This window comes from Eptesicus fuscus, chromosome 20 (assembly GCF_027574615.1).
Source record: "Eptesicus fuscus isolate TK198812 chromosome 20, DD_ASM_mEF_20220401, whole genome shotgun sequence".
In the NCBI taxonomy this organism is placed as follows: Eukaryota; Metazoa; Chordata; class Mammalia; order Chiroptera; family Vespertilionidae; genus Eptesicus; species Eptesicus fuscus.
In genome coordinates, this window is record NC_072492.1 from 13342883 (window position 1) to 13357121 (window position 14239).

Below are 14239 nucleotides of genomic sequence, written 5' to 3' on the forward strand. Positions count from 1 at the left end.
CCCCTAACTGATAAAGCTGCTGTCTTGTGACTAGACAGTACAAACAATGTGTTTTATGTGGAACATAACTTGCTTTTCTATGGGGGGAGGGAGTCTGAAATTTTGGTAGTTTCTAGGCAAAGAATGCCCATATGAGCAGCCCCCAGTAAAAACCCTAACCTTTGAGTTTCAAACATGCTTGCCTGGGCAGAAACACTGCACACATGTGGCTGCCTTCTCCCTGCTGGAGAATGGAGCATGCCCAGTGTGGCCGTTCGTAGGAGGGTGAGCATAGGAGGCTGCACATGAATCTCCCTAAACTTCGTCTGGTGTCTTTTTCCTGGTTGGTCTTATTGTGCATCTTTTCACTATAATAACCTATAGCCACAAAGACAACTATATGCTGAATCCCATGAGTTCTTCTGGCAAATCGGTGAGCATGTGGGTGGTCTTGAGATTAAACAGGAAAGATGAGTGAGATTTTAACGGGCAGAGCAGAGAGACAGGGCGTTCCAGGTACAGGGAACAGCATATGCAAATTCATAGGAACATACAAAGGTGTGGCTTGGGCAGGGAACAGTGTGGTCTGTGGGAAATTATAAGGAAGTGTTGATGAACCTGAAAAAGTTCAGAGGAAACAAGCTAATCACGGAGGAGGAAGTAGGAGGCTCAGAGGCCGTGCAGGAGGCAACTGCAGCGATGCAGACCCAGGGAATCCTTACAACTCCTTGCCCACCCGCCCTCTCCATTTCCACTCTTCCTATTGTCCAAGGAGTCTGGACAGTGCCCAGTCCATTCTGATGGGGCAGCTGTGTACTCTGCTGCTACCATCCCAGGGCCCTGAGGAAAACTGGTCCAGCCCGTTGTATCTTTGTCTGCATCCCTGGTGACCCATGATGGTCTACATGGGCTAGCCCAGTGGTTCTCAGCCGGGAGCAATTTTCCTCCCAACCCTCCACAAAGGGACATTTGGCAATATCTGGAATCATTTTGGTTGTCACAGCTGGTAGTGGGATGGGTACACCTGGAATTTAGTGAGAAGACGCCAGAGAAGCTGCTCAACATCCTACAATGCACGGGACAGCCCTACAACAAAGTCGCCAGGCCCCACATGTCAGCAGCGCCTATGTTGACAAATGCTCCCATAGATTAGCACCATCCAATTGAACTTTCTGCAGCGAGGGAAACGCTCTATAATCCAGCACAGTCTAATGCAATCACTAACCCACATGTGGCCATTGAACTCTTGAAATGTGTCTGGTTGTGGCTGAGGAACTACTTTCAATTTTATTTCATTTTAATTAATTTAATTTTAATCTTAAGCAGTCACACGAGGCTAACGGCTACTCAATTGAACAGAGCAGATTTGCAGGCTAGCGGGCTGCAGTGATTCTTCCTCAGGGCCTGCGATGGACTGGGCACTGTCCAGAGGCCAGGGGCATGGGAAGCGTGGCGATGCAGAGGAAGTGCCGGCGAGGAGTCACGAGGATCCCCTGAGTCACAGAGGTCATGCCAATATCACTGCAGTTCCCGAGGACAGTCTCCTCAGTTCACACTCTCCTGCGCCAGGATCCTCCCAGAGCACATCCTCTGGGAATCGTGCCTGAGAAAGAGAGGCCCAAGCCACAGCCACTCTGGGCCAGAGAAACCCACAGCCCAGGCCCGGGATTGCACCCAGCTCACTACCTTCCCTGAAGGTGACTTCTCTAGGGCTTTGGTGTCCTTTTCTGCCAGGACACTGGATCAGGACAACCTCAAACCATATCACTGAGCCTCAGATGTGAAGAAGAAGTTGGGCTCTTGCAACTTTTTTTCCCAGGAGGCCCCTAATTTTCCCACTTCCCTCCTAGTCACCAGCTCTGGGATATGGGTAGGTTTAGCCTCCATCAAGCCTCAGAAAAGGTCCCTTTGTTTCTTTCTTTTAGGAGAGTGAGCACCTTCACTCCTGGTTCTATTACTAAGGGGCTCCTGTCAGGAATTCTTCCCAGGATGAAGGAAATCTCTGAGATGACTTCATGTCCCTTCACAGGTGAAGAGGCTGACATCCAAACAGAAGCTCCTCTGGCTTTTAAGGAAATCCTATCTCACCAGGCGCATCTCTAGACAGAGCAGAGCTGAGGAGGCCTGAGTGTGAGCCATGGCGGTGGCCAGGAAGAGATGCACATGATGGGTATTCCTGATGTCAGTGGAATAAATCAAGGAGGGGAAACCCTCCTGCCAAAAGTATCATGAGGTTTATAGTATTATCCCCACTTTAGAAATAAAAAAGGGGGAGCCCAGAGAGGTTAAGTGACTTGCCCAAAGTAACAGAGCATGTACGTGAAAGATTGAACGAAGATTTGAACCCAAATCCAAACTGTCAGGCGGCAAACTCTTAACCACTGAGGCACGTGGTAAGGTGAGTGACACTCAACAGGCAGGGATGGCAGACACCTCTTTGGGTCACTTGTCCAAAGGAGGCTCTCAGATTTTTCTGGTGGCCTGCACGGGTTGCAGTGTGGGAGCAGAGGGTCCCCCAAACATCCAAGAAGCAAAAGAACAGACAGTGGTTCTCCCAGTTCTGCTTGGCTTCAGGGATAAAGCTGTGTTTGAGCATGGGGCCAGGCTGTTTACTGCACAGTGAGAAACATCCATTTCTATTTGCTTGATCTAAACCCAGTCTGGTGCTCTGGGAGACTGAGGGGAGTGGGGGTGGCTAGGGAGCTGGCAGGGACAGCCACCGGGCTGGGATGGCCCTGGGCTGCTCAGCTTTGAAGTGTTGGCTGAGCTTCCTAATTAAAGGACAGGCCCACAAGGAAGCAAGTCAAGTGATGCTCAGGAATTGGAATATGGACTGCTGCAAATCTCCCTGGTGAGAGCTAATCCTCTTTCTGGCTGTAAGGCGATGGACTTGGGTATGTTTTTAGATGAACGTGGCTTTCCCACTATTATCTAATTGGGCTCTTGGAGTTAAAATGCAGGTCCTGGAGCAAGGATGGCAAATGTGTGGCCAATGTCTGCCAGTTACTACCCCATACCCATGACAGACATCACTAATCAATCAAAGCACCCTTTGTTTGGAGGCTAAACAAAGCGTTAGAATTGAGCAGCACTCCAGGCGGCCACTTACCAGGAGATTCAATTTGAAGCATAAAATCTATGTACCATTCTTACACTTAATGTCAGGGGTGCTCTGTAAGCCTCTTAGGTGTGGTCCAGAGGACAGGTAGCTTTTATTTACAATAAGCTCACTAGACCAAATCCATTGTTTAAAAAACCATTAAGATGCTAGGGTAGGCCCAATCCAAGAGTGGCGGAGCCCACAGCCAGGCCACCAGAATGACTCCCGTCAGTCTGTCCTTCTGTTAGCATAGGTATCTAGCTAGTGATTAATAAAAGAAGGGAGTGACTGGAATCAGACTTTAAGTCTAATAAACGAGGGAGCTGAATTGGACATGAATCCTGACTCACAGGGAAGTTGCAGCATTCACCGGCTTCCCAGGAGACTGTCACATCCTCCACTGAAGGGACTTAATCCCTGAGCAATCGCGGAGTGAGCAGGAAGACTCTCCCCAGGAAAACAGTGGGGGCAATTCCTTTGCTGGGCACATGCACAGTAGAAACCAAGATGGTGCAGGGGAAGGTAAGCTCTTGTGCAGTAGAAACCACATGACGAGGCAAAACTTTGAGGCATGCGCAGTAGGAGCCAAAATGGAGACATAAGGGGGAGGTGCCTGGAAAAAGGATCAGATTGGAAAAGTGTCCCAAAACCCCGGAAGATCCAAAAAAGGGATTGGAGAGGAGGAGGGCCCAGCACAAGCCTACAGAGGATTAGGAAGAAGATTGGTTAGTTTGAAAGAACGTCTGCTCTTTCCCAAGCCCGAGGTAATATAATCAAAGCCCAATAAGGGCCCTTCTGGACAGCATGAGGTCCTTCGGCCCGTTCCTGCGTGCCCTCTCCCTAGCAGCGGTGCATGCCCAGCATTTCAAGAACAGACCCGCGTGCAGCACGGGTTTCGGCCCAAGCACAGCCTTGGCGGCGGATGTGCAGATGGGAAAACGAGACAGAGAAGTTCTGCATCTCTGGGCCCTGGCCTTCCTGGGCCTGGTGGTCACGGGTGCAGGCTGGCAGCCCCAGAGGCTCGACTTCTTCCACAGCAGGACAGAACCGAGCCATCTGGTTGAGATGAGACCCTGAGCACCTGGGGACAGGCCTTTATTTTTGCTCCAGCAAATCTTGTCACTACCCCTCATCCTCCTATGCATGGGTCCCCGAAATGCTTTTCTCATGAGTCTGTGGAAGAACTCTGTTTCCACCGGCAACACTTGCAGCTGTACCTTGTGTTCTCTCTTAGCGGAAGGAAGTGATCGGCCACACCTGTACTTCTCCAGCTCCAGTGATGGGGCAACTCACTACCTCACAGCCTACACAGTTTTGTGTGTTTTTTTTGTCAGCTCTAAAGAGTGTAGGCTATGAAATCAGCTGGCCTTGAGTTTGCCTCCTGGCTTATCCTGCTATAACAGTGTGATTTGGGGTAAGCCACATCATCTCTTGTGTATAAAGCATGGCCGAAATCAAGCCTGCTTCAGGAAGGTGTGAAATGTAGTTGAATGTATGTGAAACAACCTGCAGAATGTCTTGTACGTGGTTGGTGGACAAAGCATTCAGGTTCTTTCCATTTTTAAATTGTTCTAAAATCTATCTTATTGAAGCTTCCTCTGCTGGTTCCTTGGGGATTCCAGAATATGTCTGCTTCCTCCTCCCTGTGACAGACTGGCAGATGTTTGAAGACATTTAAAGACAGAGTGACACAGTAACTCCAGTTTCTTCAACATTTACAGAAATTGTTCATCTAATGATCACGTATTCTGGACTTGCTCTTAACACATGGACCTAACTCTTGAGTTAGTTCTAACCATCTCTGGGCAGACAAGACTCTCACCTCTCTCAGTCTGCACCTTAGACACTCATTCATTCACGCATTTGTTCACTTAGCTGATACTTCATTGACTCCCTACCAGGTATAAGGCACTTGGGTGGGAACAAGGATACAGTGATAAACCCAACAATAGATATGACCCCCCCACACACATACCCTTCATTGATTCATTCATGCATCAATGTTAATTCATTGATTTAAGAAATATTTATGTAAATCACCCTGCTAGAAGTTGTAGATGCAGCAGAAGACAAGACTGATGTGGTTCCTATCTTTTATTCATTCAATCATTTAATGATTACTTATTAATCTATTGAGCACTTAATATGCATAAGCCAGACATGAAGTCAGACAAACAAGAAGGGACGACGGGATAAGTGCTATGAAGATGTGCAGGTGCTACCGCAGCCTATGCCAAGGACCTGCCTTGGTCTCTAGTTATTTTTTTTATTGTGGAAATATGTATAAATATACATATTTATATGGATATATATAATATAAAATTTGTTATTCTAACCATTATAAGTATATAATTCTATAACATTAATTACATTCACAGTATTGTATAACCATCACCAATATCTATTTCCAAAACTTTTTCATCTTCCCAAATTGAAACTGTACCCATTCATAACTTTCCCTCCCCTTCTTCCCACTTCCCAGCCCCTCGTCATCTCCAATCTAATTTCTGTCTGTATGTATTTGCCTAGTCCAGTGGTTGGCAAACTCATCAGTCAACGGAGCCAAATATCAACAGTACAACAATTGAAATTTCTTTTGAGAGCCGAAAACCGACTTCTGCGCATGGGCCATGAAGTTTCAATTGCACTGTACGTGCGCGCCCGCACGTGGTATTTTGTGGAAGAGCCACACTCAAGTGGCCAAAGAGCCGCATGTGGCTCGAAAGCCACAGTTTGCTGACCACTGGCCTAGTCTAAGCACCTTATATAAGTGGAATCACACAAAATTTGTTCTTTTGTGTCTGGCTTATTTCACCTAGCGTGTTTTCAATGTTTATCCATGTTGTAACATGTACTTATCTATCCTTACACAAGTTCCATAACTGACTTAATAGCTCTAACATTAAAATAAGTCTTGGTATTTGGTTGGACAAGTCAGTTTTCTTTATCTAAAGCATCCTGGATATTCTAGGCACTTTGCTCTGACATACAAATTTAGAGTCATTTTGGAAAGTGTCATTGATATTTTAGCACTTTGGAATTTTGATTTGAGTTTTACTGTACCTGGGCATCTTTATGGTATTAAGACTTCTTATCCATGAATGTTGTATATTTATAACCATATCTTTTGACTTAAAAGATTATTAAAATTTATCCAAGGAAATAGTGAAGGAGGATCAGGAGAACAAACCAGCAGAACAAACAATATGTGTAAAGGCTCTGGGGCCTGAGAGGGCGGGACACGTTGGAGACACAGAAGATGCTCAACATCACTGGGGCACCGGGTGAGAAATGGGGGAGAGGTGAGTTTGTAGATGAAGACAGGGCTGTAGAGAGCTGAAGGAGTCTAAGAAGGGGATTGGTATGAGCAGACTTTCGTTATATAAGGACTGTTCTGACTCAGAATGGACATGGGGATGAGTAAGAGTAGAGAAGCAAGAAAGCAAGTAGGGAAGCTATTACTATTGCCTAGGAGAGAGAAGGCGTAGACCAATGTGTCAGCAGCAGCGATGGAGAGAAGGGGACAGAATTGAAATTTATTTAGAAAGTAATATTGAATCAATAGGACTTGGTAACTGTTTGTACGTGGGCAGTAAACAACTGGTAGGACAAAAGAACAATGCTGTAGTTTCTGGTTCAGGTGACCGAGTGAACAGAGTTGCTCTTTGTTAGAAGGGTCCCCCTTTTCTTCTCTCCTGATTTCCAGGAGGAAGACTTTTCCCTGAGCACAGGTGGTCTTTCCCTACCTTCTCACTCACTGACCCTTCTGACTGGTGAACTTGGGAAGCATAACTCTGCAATATTTTAGGCTTTGTCCTTCCTTTTGGGGTCAAATCTAACTTCAAAGAGCAAACGTTCTTCACTGATTAGAATGGCCAAAATATGACGCCATTAGAATACATACGACGCCAAAAACTGGCGAGGACGTGGAGTAACAGTAATTCTTTGTTGGTGGGAATTCAAAATGTACAACCAGTTTGGAAGACAGTGTAGTGATTTCTTTCACAACTAAACGTATTCCTGACATACAGTCCAGCATTCTTGGTATTTACCCAAAGGGGTTGAAAAACTTATGTGCACAAAAATATCTGCACCTGGATGTTACAGCAGCTTTATCTGTAATTGCCAAAACCTGAAAGTAGCCAAAATGTCCTTCAGTAGGTGAATGGTAAACGAACTGTGGTACATCCAGACAATTGAATATTATTCAGTGCTAAAAATATTATCACGCCATGAGAAGACACAGAAGAACCTTAAATGCATCACACTAAGTGAAAGAAGCCAATCTGAAAAGGCTGCATGCTGTATGACTTCACGGTTATGACATTCCAGAAAAGGCAAAACTACGGAGATAATAAAAAGACCAGTGGTTCCCCGTGCTTGTGGGTGGTGGGATGACTAGGTAAAGCACAGAGAATGTTTAGGACAGTGAGACTACAATGGTGGATACATGTCATTTACATTTGTCCAAACCCATAGAACGTGAAACACCAAGAGTGAACCCTAATGTAAACAACAGACTCTGGGTAATGACATGGCAATATAGGTTCATTGGCTGTGACAAATGTTCCACTCGGATGGGGATGTTGACGGTGGCTCTGAGACTATGAATATGGACGGGGGCAGGGAGTATATGGGTACTCTATACTTTTTGCTTAGTTTTTCTGTGACCCTAAAACTGCTCTTAAAAAATAAAGTCTATTTTTGTTGTTGTTAATCTTCACCCCAGGATATTTTTCCATTGATTTTTATTTTTTGTTAGAGAGAGTGGAAGGGAGGGGGACAGACAGACAGAGAGAAACATTGATACATTGATGTAAGAGAGACATACCGATTGGTTGCCTCCTGCCTGCGTCCCGACCAGGACCAGGGATCAAGCCTGCAACCAAGGTATGTGCCCTTGACTGGAATTGAACCTAGGACGCTTCAGTCCTCAGGCCAACGCTCTATCCACTGAGCAAAACTGGCTAGGGCAAGTCTATTTTTTATGAAAGTCTTCTGCTCCTCCAAGACGTAAGTCTCCTTGTGCCAGTCTGCTGCTACCCGAGCCTGGGGGGGGTACATCTAGCAGTTTAGTACTAGCCACAGCCACACTTCCCACCTGACCTCCAGCAGTAGTAAACCTGATATTTTGGCCTCTAGCTTTACTTTTCATTTTATTCCACAACTTGTTCAAAACCCGGGGCGGCGGCGGGGGGGGGGGGGGGGGGGGGGGAGAGGGAGGGCGGGGGGCGGCGGTTACTATTAGGGGTTTCCTCAAAGATCCTTGATATTTGCTGCATTGGGGAATTAAAAAAAAAAAAAAAAAAGACTGGGATTCAGGAAGCCAAATATACAGCCAGCCAGAGCTGTGGCTGTGACCCGGGCTCCTGTGTTTTGATCCTGCTGGTTTCTAGAAGTCTGGATGAGGCTACATGGTGTTTTCTGTTTGTTGGTTGACAGTTGTGTGGTTGTCTGTTAATAGTCCTGGTGTGGGCAGGAAGGTTGTGCCTGAGACCAAATGGGGTATTGGCTTTAGTGGGCACATTTTAAAAAATATTTGTATTGATTTTTAGAGAGAGAGGAAGGGAGAGAGAGAGAGAGAGAGAGAGAGAGAGAGAGAGAGAGAGAAACATCCAGATGAGAGCAAAACATCCATCAGCTGCCTCCCACATGCCGCCTACAGAAATGGAGCCCGAAACCTGGGCAAGTGCCCTGACCAGGAATCGAACAGGCAATCCTTTCCATGCCTGGGATGATGCCCAATGAACTAAGTCACACTGGCCGGGCTGCTGGGTGAATTTGGATGCATGTAACTAAAATGGGAGCCTCCGAGCGCCCTCCAGTAAAAACCCACCTGGGTTTTGAACAAGTTGAGCAAACAAACAATAAGGACGGGGGCTCACAAGTCTTTCACCAATGCATTCAGCCAGGCTGACGGGCGCGACTCTAGGTCTGCTGGCTAGACCAAGGCCGGTCACCTCCCTGCAGGGACAGAGCAGCACAGCCCAGCTCCCTGTGGCCAGCTCAGCCCCAGGAGGATGAAGAGACAAAGACAGACGGAAGGGAGTTTTGGAAAAGACTTCCTCCTGGAAACCAGGCGAGGGGGAAGTCATTCCCTCTGACACCATTCAAGATGGGGGCCTAGGAAGCAGAGCAGTGAGCTGGCTTCATTGAGGGAGCCTACTGGTAGCAAGTTTGTGAAAGCTGTGAATTCCACAGTCGGTATGTCGCGTCTGCTCAGCTAGGGGACCCCTGACCAAGCACACCCTTTCCTTTCCTGCACATCTCACCCGGCAGGGGTCAGTGGGGGCCAGTTCTGCAAACACACACTGAGACCCTCTGACCACCCGCAGCCCTGAGCTCACAGGGTCACCGGCCAAGGAGCAGATTCTCTGTTATTTGCTTTGATATTAGGATCCGAGTCCATTATTCAGCAGCATTCCCACTCCTGCAACATGTTCGACCGCGGCAATTAGCTCCGCTTCTGCTGGGATTGCCTCGTTTCCAGTGTTCCCTCGCCTCTGACCCCAGCGAATTTAATTCAGCTCCTTTAATAATTTCTGGGAGTGGAGATTATGTTGACGGAGCAGGTTCGCTCCTGCAGAAATCAACTTAAATCCTGAAGCTGCACTCTGCATATTCAGGAAGGCTGAGCGCTGAGTTGTTTTGGGTGCAAGCAGAACAGGTAAGCAGGAGTGGCTCCACAGGGAGGCTGGGGGAGCAGGCCCCGCCCTGCTGGGTGAATGGGGATGTGGGGGGGGGGCGGGCTCTCCAGCACCCCTCAGATGAGTGACTTCCTGGGAGGGTTATGGTGCTAGCAACAGCTTCTTCACTGGGTCCTGCAGGGAACAGAAGAGCTGTAAGATTGCATGATGTTCCAAGTTAGAAATGCAAGCCGCTCTCCTTCATTGTTCACGCCTCCCTTTATTCAACAACAATGTATGTTCTAGGCATGGATTGGGAACTGGAGGAGGCAAAGGTGGGAAACATGTGGTCCTTGAGGGGTCCTTTATGGACCTTTAGGGGAAGATAGACATGCATGGTAGACAGGTACAAAGGATGAAGCCACTCTGGAGCCTAAGGTCATCCTGTAATTTGGGGTCTGGTACACCGGACCCTGGAGAGCCAGTCAGGCCTCTGCCTGCGGAACTTGGAAACTGAGTCAGAAACTGCTCAACATTCCAAGGGCTAGAGCCATCGGAGAAGTTACTGAGAAGCCATGCGTTTCTACCTTGTGGCTGAGTTGAGGAAGACGCTGGTCTGCAGAGGGGGTGGAGGAGGTGGGGGACAGAGGGACGGAGGGACAGGGAGGGACAGACAGATAGAAAGACGGAGAAACAGAAAGGGGGAGGGAGAAGTAGGGGCATGAGGCCAGTACTCAGATAAAAGCAGAAGTACAAGGGGGAAAGTGGCTATTCCCTGTGTTCCCAGAGGCTCTCCAGGTTTCTATTCCAGGCCTTACTGAGGCTCAGCTACTTTCTTGCTCTTGGGGTTCTGTGGGATAGACACCTCCATATTCTTATAAACCGCCCCTCTGTTGACCTAACCTAGCTTGAGTGAGTTCCTGACAGAGCATTCATAAGTGTGACAGACAGCTTCAAGGCACTGCATAGCCGTCACATGGGCAAGAGAGGAGGCTGCAGAGTGCGGACGAGGGCTGTCTCACTGGAGGTGAAGGAGTCAGGCCAGCTGGGAAGGCTTCCTAGAGGGTCAGTACTAAGTCCCAGGCACACAGAAATCTAACAGGGAAGAACATGGCTAACAGTCACATGTCACAGACACGCTTCTACTCCATGCTTATCTCTAACTTAGCCTTGGCAGCAAACTAGGAAGCAGGGATGAGGATGATCCTATTTTTCAGATGGGAAAACTAAGGTTTGGAGAGGCTAAATCTCTCGCCCCAGATCATGTAACTCGGAGCTGAGATTTGCCCCCTGTCCCCTGTCCCCCCTCTGTTTCGCCACTGGGCCGCACTGCTCCCTGGCCCACGGACCCCTCCCCAAGGCTTCTCACATGGACAAGAACAGGCAGGGCTGAAGCTGATGCCTTATGTAGAGGAAACTGTGGAGAGTTATAGGAGGGCGTGGTGATCAGCTACACAATTTGCAGGGCCCGGAGCAAAATGAGAAGTTGTGCAGCATGATTTACAGTAGCTAAGATCTGGAAACAGTCAGAGTGCCCATCAGTAGGTGAGTGGATACAAAAGCTGTGGTACGTTAACACAATGGAATACTATGCAGCTTAGCCTTTGAGGCAGCATGGAGGGACCTGGAGAGTATTATGCTAAGCGAAATAAGTCAGTCAGAGAAAGACAAGTACCGTATGATCTCACTTATATGTGGAATCTAATGAACAAAATAAACGGATGAACAAAATAGGCCCAGAGACATGGAAGCATGGAACAGACTGGAATCTCAGAAGGAAGAGATTATCAAAGAATTTATATGTATAACCCATGGGCACAGGCATTAATGCAGTGAAGGCCAGAGGTGGGGTAGGAACTGGGTGGAGGGGAGCAATGGGGGACATTTGTGATACCCTCAACAATAAAGATAAATAAATTTTTAAAAAAAGCAAGCAAAAAGAAAAAAGAAAAAAAAAACAAAGAAAGAATATCGGGGCAGCGATGGCAGAGATTAAACCAGGCCCTCTGGATGCCGAGTCCTTTGGCCTGTGCAGGTCACTCACACACGAAACAGGCCGGGGGTTTGGGCACCACCTCCACCATTTCCTGCCTGGGGCTCAAGAGGGAGTGCAGTGGGCATTGTGGTCCCAGATGGGGACAAGGTGGGCCTTTTGTGCAAGACTAGAGGTTTGGGGTTTGACCCTGTAAGGGCTGGGGAGCCAGGGATAGATTTTGAGAGACCAGCGGTTCCATCCAAGTTTGTGCTTTACACACAGCAGATCGCTGTGAGAGGGCAGGGAAGCCACCAGCCTATAGGTGATTCCAGCAGGGGCTTTCTTAACTCAGCCTGCGCCGGGTCTCTTGAATTCTTGAGAGAATCTGGCTGAGAAAGGTCAGAGGCCGAGGTGGGAAATGCTCATTTGGGGGACACTGACTCCATGCACACAGTATTTCTCTTCAAAGTCTCAGCTGGAGGAAAATATTTAAATAGAAGTCATTAGTGAGCATATTTCTGAAGCCAACAGCGCCTAATAAGTCAAAATTGCTTTCCCTAAAAATGAAACCTATTGAAGGTTTCCAATCCCCCTTTCTGAAGTGCTCAATTAGGATGAAAAAAAAAAAAAATCCATAACTCTCCTTGGATTGAACCTGCTGAAAGGCAGGCGAGCTTTCTGGTTAGGCACTGTGCAGCCACCGTGATACAGAGCAGCCCTTTAAGATAATTTATATCTCAGAGAGGAGTTCTGAAATGGGTCCTCTTAGAACTAAAAGCATTGTAAGTAAGCTGGGTGGGGCGGCCGTGCCGACTGCAGCCGCGAGTCTTAGGCTGGGCTTCTCATGTCCCCACCTGGATAGGGGACCGGCTCCAACCTGGTCCACGTAGGCCCCACCCATCGTCCTTGAGGGAGATGGAGCCCCAGGGAAGGGCAGGGACCGCTCCAGGGTCCCACAGAAGGACAGTGGCAGAACCAGTTCCAGAGTCCAGCCTCCATACTGCTCAGTGCCATTAACCTCTCACCGGGGGCTGGGACTGCCCTCTGCGTGAGGGCCAGCAGAGGGCAGTGTGGAGGAGAGCTAGACCAGTGCAAGACTCATAAATGCTCTAAGAATCAGAGCTATGATGAAAACAAACACATATAAAAAGTATTTGTTGAGATAAAGGTGAAAAAAAAAAGTATTTGTGTGTGTGCATGCACACATGTATGTTTATGTGTACATGTGTATATAGATAAATGCATGTATTGTGTGTGCATGTACGTGGGCATGGTGTGCTGTGGTGCACGTGTGGTCTGGTGTGTGCACATATTGTACATGTGTGTACACACGTTCACATGTGTGCATATATGTGTGCATGCATAAAATGTGTTAGTGCACACACTCAGGTGTGCATGTGGGTGTGTCTATGTTGAGGTTGGGGGTGCCTAACCCAGCCTGGGGGAGTCAGATACTGTAATCCAGGAGCTGAGGTCAAGTCTTGGGCAAAGCTGGCAAAACATGGATGATGAGTTTGGCTGCATCAGACCTTTATGGATGGAGTTTGTACCTAATCTGGTAGGACCTTGAAGGATCACAAGGAGATGTGACTTGGCTACATCTGCATTTTATTTTTTTAAATATGTTTTTATTGATTTTAGAGAGAGAGAAGAAGGGAGAGAGAGAGAGAAACATCAATAGGCTGTCTCCTGCACGCCCCCTACTGGAGATCAAACCCACAACCTGGGCATATGCCCTGACTGGAAATCAAACCTGCAACCTCTCGGTGCACCGGACAACACTCAACCAACTGAGGCTCACCAGCCAGGGCAGATCTGCCTTTTAGAAACTGTAAATGCCCACATATAGGAGGAGATTATTTTTCTCCAATTTTCCCTCCAGAAAAGATTTCTTCCAAAATCTCTCATGTAACCAACAGGACACTGTCTAGATTGTTTTGAAGAGCAGGGCTGTTTGGGGAATGGTAGCCTGAACCCCTTTGGTCAGTCAGTGGAAATTGAAAGAGACAAAGAAATTGAACATAGGTGGATTCATTAATTATTCCTGGGACTGACCACAGAACCCTTTGGTGTTACTGTAAGCAAATCTTTGCAAGGTTATCTTTAAAAAGCACTGAAGAAGTGATTTCTTTTCAGGAGACGGTCATAATGATGGGTAAGGAGGTGCTTGCGGCTGGGCGTGGAGGAGCCAGATCTGTCTCTATAAAGGGTGGTTCTGGGAGGCAGGGGCCAGGCTGTGACGATGCAGGGTTCCAGGAGGCTGATCGGGGAGGAGGGAGGCAGGCTGAAGGAGGTAGAGGTGGCACAGGCTCACGGAGAGGGAACTGCAACTTGGGGCCAGGCCTTAGCATGTCTCAGTGGCTCCTTCAGGGCCAAGGGTGCCTCTGAAGTGCCACATTCACTGTCAGACACCCCCATCTGCCTGGAAATGCAGGTGACAGACACCTGGTGACTGCTGGCACTGGCTGTCCCTTCCCATTTCCCTGCTCCTGGGAGCTTGGTCCAAACTGGGCGGAGTCTGGTCAGAGAGCCTGACACATACCTGACTTCTGTCATCTC